At 46.8% G+C, this 7,177-nt stretch overlaps 1 pseudogene across 1 annotated transcript; it reads right to left on the bottom strand.

Annotated features, from left to right (window-relative positions):
- Positions 1-450: 450 nt before the first annotated feature.
- Positions 451-6,235, bottom strand: LOC147625384 (uncharacterized; annotated as a pseudogene). The gene is made up of 2 exons (XR_015268845.1): positions 3,725-6,235; positions 451-463 (listed from the first exon to the last, which is right to left on the bottom strand). The product of XR_015268845.1 is annotated as an uncharacterized LOC147625384 (transcript).
- Between the last annotated feature and the right edge of the window lie 942 nt (positions 6,236-7,177).

Below are 7,177 nucleotides of genomic sequence, written 5' to 3'. Positions count from 1 at the left end.
TACAAGAGAGTAAAATATATGTAATTAGAACAGTCACAGAGTAAAGGAGCCTTTTAGGCAATGCTCTCGGAGAAGATCGACATGGCATCAATTCTGACCGCCCGTCTCCAATTAGTCATCATCAAGGCCTCCAATCAAAAAAAATTGGTGGCCAATATTTAAATGCAGTTAACGAGCGCAGCACCGAGCCAAGCCAACTTAAACAACAAGGGCAACATTGACGCGCACGGATCCCCCTTCTGTTCAGGCAATGCTTAGATCTTGCAACACCAGGAATAAGAGTATGTGTGTATGCACACACAACATGTGCATCTGTGTGTGCACGCACGCACATGTTGTACAATCATGTGCAAAATTCATGCACAAACATGCAGATCGTTCTACTATACGAGCAAACAAAAAACTAAAAAACAACCATCTTAAATTCCTGCAAGAGACCATTCTACTATACTAAGACAAGTAGCTGAGCCAGAGCAAACAAAAAACAAAAAAACAACCATCTTAAATTCCTGCAAGAGACCATCACCTAACATGACAAGCTTTCAAAAAGTTTCAAACACCTTGAAATGCTCAGGAATAAAGCTAAGTTCCGTAAGTACAAACAGCAAACAAGATCTATGCTTCTCTTCTGAATCTAAACTTCATAAAACAACTAATCAAACAAGCTCTTTTGCGTGCAGCGAGGAAAAGCATGTAAGAAGTAGAGAGGGTAAGTACCTATGCTTTCTTGCCTCTATAAACTCATACCCAAAGGGAGCAAAGTCATACAATAATGCTAGTTAATTTCACGCATGCCTCCTCTTTTGTGTCCTCCTTCCTGTTTCCTTCCATGTCATCCATATCACACCTCCCTTGTCTTCATCCTTTGCCTTGTCATCACCCTCTTGATCCTCTCCCTTGTCATCATCCTTGTAATATGCGGAAGCTTCGGAGAAGGATCGGTACTTCAAAACTCAGAAATCAGCACTCTTTTCGCAACGAAATTAACGCACAAACTGAAAGGAGATGTGCAGAAAATAGAGAGAGAAAGGGGAGATGGAGAGGACAGAGTATTGGGTCCCAAATACCCTCTGTAGGGCCCCCACCACGGATGGTGTATTTGCTTTATTAGAATGATGTAAATCTGAAAACAAATACAAAGTACTTGACCTTTTCTTGGCTGGAAAACCTGCCCTTGACCTTCAGTCCTTCACCCCTTTGCTTTAGCAAACTCTTGGCTGTCCTGGCCCTTGAATGCTTGATGCTCTTGGTGAATTATGAGATGAAAACATGGATTATGGACTAGGGTATTTATACTCCCCCTTGTCTCCAGTCGGCCTGTTTCATGAAGCCCCACGACTGTGTCTAATTAATAAAGTGTTTTCACACTTGATTTACTGCTGTCCAGCCTGCGCATATATTCTGGGCCAGCCTCCTGACTGCTGGGCACCATGCGCATGGGTGTGGGACTGCCCCCCTTGTCTGGTCTGCGATTGCTTCATCATCTGCTAGAACATGTCTTGTACACTCAAGCCGGGTGCCCTAGCTAGGCTGCCTGGTGCACTCTGGTCCCATGGTTCAGGTTCTCTCTCGTCGCCGAAGTTCGCCATAGCGGGAAAATGCAGTTCCTTTCCAGAACGCAATCTGACCATCCACTATCTGTGTGGGAGACTTCCGGAGGCTTCCGGAGGCTAAAAACCAACCGTCCTTCGAGGGACAGGAGTCACTCCGAAAGGGGTAGTCCACCGGCGTCTAAAAACCAACCACACGAGCGAAAAAAATTTCTGGTTTTCTTTGCTGAATCTTTGTCCTTGAAGTGAGCTCTGATACCACTGTAATATGCGGAAGCTTCGGAGAAGGATCGGTACTTCAAAACTCAGAAATCAGCACTCTTTTCGCAACGGAATTAACGCACAAACTGAAAGGAGATGTGCAGAAAATAGAGAGAGAAAGGGGAGATGGAGAGGACAGAGTATTGGGTCCCAAATACCCTCTGTAGGGCCCCCACCAACGGATGGTGTATTTGCTTTATTAGAATGATGTAAATCTGAAAACAAATACAAAGTACTTGACCTTTTCTTGGCTGGAAAACCTGCCCTTGACCTTCAGTCCTTCACCCCTTTGCTTTAGCAAACTCTTGGCTGTCCTGGCCCTTGAATGCTTGATGCTCTTGGTGAATTATGAGATGAAAACATGGATTATGGGCTGGGGTATTTATACTCCCCCTTGTCTCCAGTCGGCCTGTTTCATGAAGCCCCACGACTGTGTCTAATTAATAAAGTGTTTTCACACTTGATTTACTGCTGTCCAGCCTACGCATATATTCTGGGCCAGCCTCCTGACTGCTGGGCACCATGCGCATGGGTGTGGGACTGCCCCCCTTGTCTGGTCTGCGATTGCTCGCATCATCTGCTAGAACATGTCTTGTACACTCAAGCCGGGTGCCCTAGCTAGGCTGCCTGGTGCACTCTGGTCCCATGGTTCTGGTTCTCTCTCGTCGCCGAAGTTCGCCATAGCGGGAAAATGCAGTTCTTTTCCAGAACGCAATCTGACCATCCACTATCTGTGTGGGAGACTTCCGGAGGCTTCCGGAGGCTAAAAACCAACCGTCCTTCGAGGGACAGGAGTCACTCCGAAAGGGGTAGTCCACCGGCGTCTAAAAACCAACCACACGAGCGAAAAAAATTTCTGGTTTTCTTTGCTGAATCTTTGTCCTTGAAGTGAGCTCTGATACCACTGTAATATGCGGAAGCTTCGGAGAAGGATCGGTACTTCAAAACTCAGAAATCAGCACTCTTTTCGCGACGGAATTAACGCACAAACTGAAAGGAGATGTGCAGAAAATAGAGAGAGAAAGGGGAGATGGAGAGGACACAGTATTGGGTCCCAAATACCCTCTGTAGGGCCCCCACCACGGATGGTGTATTTGCTTTATTAGAATGATGTAAATCTGAAAACAAATACAAAGTACTTGACCTTTTCTTGGCTGGAAAACCTGCCCTTGACCTTCAGTCCTTCACCCCTTTGCTTTAGCAAACTCTTGGCTGTCCTGGCCCTTGAATGCTTGATGCTCTTGGTGAATTATGAGATGAAAACATGGATTATGGGCTGGGGTATTTATACTCCCCCTTGTCTCCAGTCGGCCTGTTTCATGAAGCCCCACGACTGTGTCTAATTAATAAAGTGTTTTCACACTTGATTTACTGCTGTCCAGCCTGCGCATATATTCTGGGCCAGCCTCCTGACTGCTGGGCACCATGCGCATGGGTGTGGGACTGCCCCCCACACCTGGCCGACTGGCTGGGTAGGGTTTCTAACCCTGTCGGCTGCCTGTCCAACAGCCCTAGGGCTGGCCGACAGCCCTTCCAGCCCAAGCCATGGCTGGTGGGCACAATGTGGGCCCTCCTGGCCCCTTGGGGGTGGTTCTATACCTCCCCCATGCCCACACTAACAGTGCAAATGCAAGATCTTCTCACTTGGGGTAGCCCTATGGGCTGGCCCCATCTCTACATGCAAACCTACATGCCTACAGATGTCTGGCATCCAGTTGCAAACCAGATACACAGCACATCTGACATCATTCCAGAGGGAGACTCACAGCGCGGACTGGCACTGCTTCATGTGCAGGACAATGCACACCTGACCTTGGACTCATGTGCAGGACAATGCACACCTGACCTCGGACGACTGAGATGGATCCCTGGGCTGACTCGTCCCGGACTGGGCTCACATGGGACCAGTTCACCATCCCAGGTCCTGCACCTTCTGTACAGAAATGTCTACGTGGCATCCAAGTGCGGGATGCACGTGACAATCCTTTCCCATCTCGCCCTCCTCTTCATGCTCTCCCATCTCGTCCTCTATGAATGGCTTGACATTGTATCCCATAGGGATCATGTCAAGTAACAAATCCTGTTCATCACAACCAGCATCCTTAAATATGTCCTCACAAGTCCTAGAGAGCTGCAACAACTTAGGAAGAACATTTGCATCTCGCATTTTCTTCGACTGAAGGTGCTTGAAGGAAGAAAGGCCATAGGCCACTACAGTGTTATGATTGACTTTAACATCAGGGTTCCCTCTGTGGCCAATTTGGGAAAAAAATTCTGCACAGGAATCTGCCCTTGTATCACCCTGAAGATGTTCTATTTCTCGGTAGAAGGACCGCTCATTCCTCTGGTTTTTGATCTGTCCTATAATGGAAGTAGTCCCATGAAAAACTGCCTGGTTTTGACACTGAATGACCTTCGCAGCTCTTGGCAGTACAGGAGGCTCACGAGGGCCAACTGGCGAGGGGCCAAAACGACCAGGAAGGGCAAAGTCAAGAACGCGCTCATTCCTCCTCACAACTAGTGCAGTACACCTAACAAAGGCCCTCTCCAATAGTTGCTGAGAAAATTCCACAGACGTTGAGGTGAAAGAGTTGAAGAAAAGAGTTGTTTCCGTGTTCACAAGATTAGCCTTCGACTCCTCCACAACACCGCTCCCAAACATGGCATTCAAGAAGGTGGCCATCGTCACAGGTTGGATGTAGTCTTTACTCTTTGTGCACTCATGCATAGCTAGCATTATAATAATCCTGGCCACCATCTCCCCCCTAATACCTTCATGCACCAAGCCATCTAGGCAAACCTCCGTCAGCTTGTCTAGAAAATAACCCAGAAATTTATCATTCTCGGCAGCAGCAACTTAGCAGCACCAGCAGCAAGAGCCGGCTCCACAGCCGCTGCCGTGTAGACTCTTCGCCTGTCCTCTGTTATCTTCACGATAGTTCTCATGTGCTTTGCCACAAGTTGCTGTGGAAGAGTCCCCCACGCAACCACATCTAATCCCACAATACAGGCAAAAACAGCTATTGCTATGTCCCGAGTCACCCAGCCTGGCTTTGTGGTATCAATGTTCTTCCCAAGCAACTTCATCTTTGCCAACAGAATGGTTGCGCCCAGCCTGTCAGTTGTGTTGACTGAATCATAGTATGCTGCCCAGAGTGGCCTCCCATATCGTATCACATGTGTAGGATCTGTGCTTACATCATCGTCACTGCTGCTAGCCTGGGCAAGAATATCACTCTTTCCAATCAAATAAATGGGATGGTAGACAGTGAAAGGGTGAGCCAATCTCACACGTGCACTTGCATCTTCCTCTGCTGCTGCTGCTAGGTCTGCCACTTTTCTATCAGTGCCCAGCACTAGACTGAAAAAGCTGCTGCCTCTCGGGATACTTCGTAATGACGTCCTGAACTTCGTAAAATTGTCACCTAGCTCTCCTGCTTCGTCTACACACAAAAGAAGCCTCTTATTCTCCAGCTTCTTTATGTCTTCCTTGAAGAACTGCTCATACTTTTCTTCATCCCATTCTGGAAATTCTAAAGATCTGAGAATTTGCTGGAACTGATTGAATATTTCAGTTTGGAGGGACTGTCCTTTCTCCTGTGCGTGTATCCATGCTTCACATGTCATGTCAGTATGCTGATTGAAGACTGCCATGATGCTAGCAACAAGTGCCACAAAGGTTTTCTCACTGGATTGTGGGTTCTGCATAATGTCTGCTAGCTGCTCAGTGCGTCTCGGGAACCCAGTCTGCTCCTTTCCCATGCATGATATGTAAAAAACATAGAACTCCTTCCGCCACAGCTCGCAAATCAATCTTGACTTGCCCCATCCGCTGCTTTGAACCAAAGCAACCAGCGGCGCATACCTCTCATTGCGGTTCCATGAACTGGCATTATCCTGCAACTGCTGAGCCACATGGGTAAGTGCCTTCTCTGGAGCGACGTACTGAGTATCCCAGGCACGCTTTGCAGCCTCCATGTCCTGATCCCAGATCTTCTGCTGAAGCAAAGCATCCTTATCCTTTCGCTTGACAGCAGGGAAAAGGCCCAGAACATCGCCATAGGTTTGGCAGTTTGCTAAGCGTTCCAGACAAGATCTTGGATCGCTGCAGTCCACAGACTCCAAGTCAAGTCTTATACCCAATGATGAGTCCAGGAACTTCGCAAAGCTCTCCTGATCTCTGGTGACTGTTGCTCTCGAAGGCTCAGAATTTAAATAAAAATCTATGAGTCTAGGGTTGATTTTATCAGCTTCGTTGTTTTCTGGGAGAAGGGTCGCCATGGCTTCAAAACCCACAAGAACGGCGGACAAAGGGCGATTGAACCCACAAGATTAAGGATAACCTCACAAAGATTAACCTCACACAGCATGAATGGGCGCCGCATCAAACAGCCGCATATGCTGGAGACGATGATCTTCCACAGGTTGTTCGCCCTTGTTCATTCAAGGCCAGAGTTTTAAACGCCCCCTCCCTGTCGGCGACCCCTGTAATTAAATAATTACTTGGTGTGTATTTTTGTAAGGTCCAAATTTCAAAATAGAAATGGCATTCCTTTTTATTTATACAATATCAACACTTGTCCGCTGGCGGGTTTATTATAGTGGAATTCCTTCCCATAGTGGAGGCCAACCCATAGAAGGTTCTCTCTCCCATCGTGGAGACTCCTCATAGCATCAGATTTCCTCTTCTGTAATTATAAAGGGTTGCTTATAAGCACCCCAATAATTAAGGTTTGACAGATCCAATAAATCCCAAGCTTGGGTTTGATCGATGAGAAGATGCTGAGTTGTGATGGCAAAAGAGTCAACGTTGTGTGCATCCTCGTGCTTGTCGTTGTTTCGAAATTTCAACATGTTGTGATTATAAAAACTTCAAGTTTGGAAGAGTCAACGTTGTGTGCATCCTTGTGGTTGTCATTGTTTCAAAATTTCAGCCTGTTGTAAAATTGTTGTGATTATAAAACAAGCCACAATAGGATCCTATGGCCATGGCGAGCGCGATTGGAATGCACGTTTCCTCACCTCAACAAAGGGAAAATATTTCTTGTGTTAAGGTAGTAAATGACTATGAAGCTAGCATTTTCATAAGTTATGACCATAAACACTATAGGTCTTAGAAGAGTTTCTTAGTTGGAGTTCTAGGGTCAAGCAAAGCTACACAGTCAATATGCTAGATGAGAATAAACGTTGCATAGCTGAGGGTGTAACCCCGTTCACCCATACAACACAACTAGCACAATTCAACCCATGTAGCAAGTTAGTGGGCCCACATGAAGCCTCTTTCTCAAATTGGCAAGTCGATATGTCAAGTATAGTGAACGAGAAGGAGCACCAAGCAGGACAACCAATATGCAACGAAAAGGAGG

The sequence above is a fragment of the Cibotium barometz genome, chromosome 24 (genome assembly GCF_041138505.1).
Source record: "Cibotium barometz isolate CiBa-2024 chromosome 24, ASM4113850v1, whole genome shotgun sequence".
Classification (NCBI taxonomy): Eukaryota; Viridiplantae; Streptophyta; class Polypodiopsida; order Cyatheales; family Cibotiaceae; genus Cibotium; species Cibotium barometz.
Note: the sequence above shows the minus strand (reverse complement) of the source record. Positions and strands in the feature narration are given on the sequence as shown.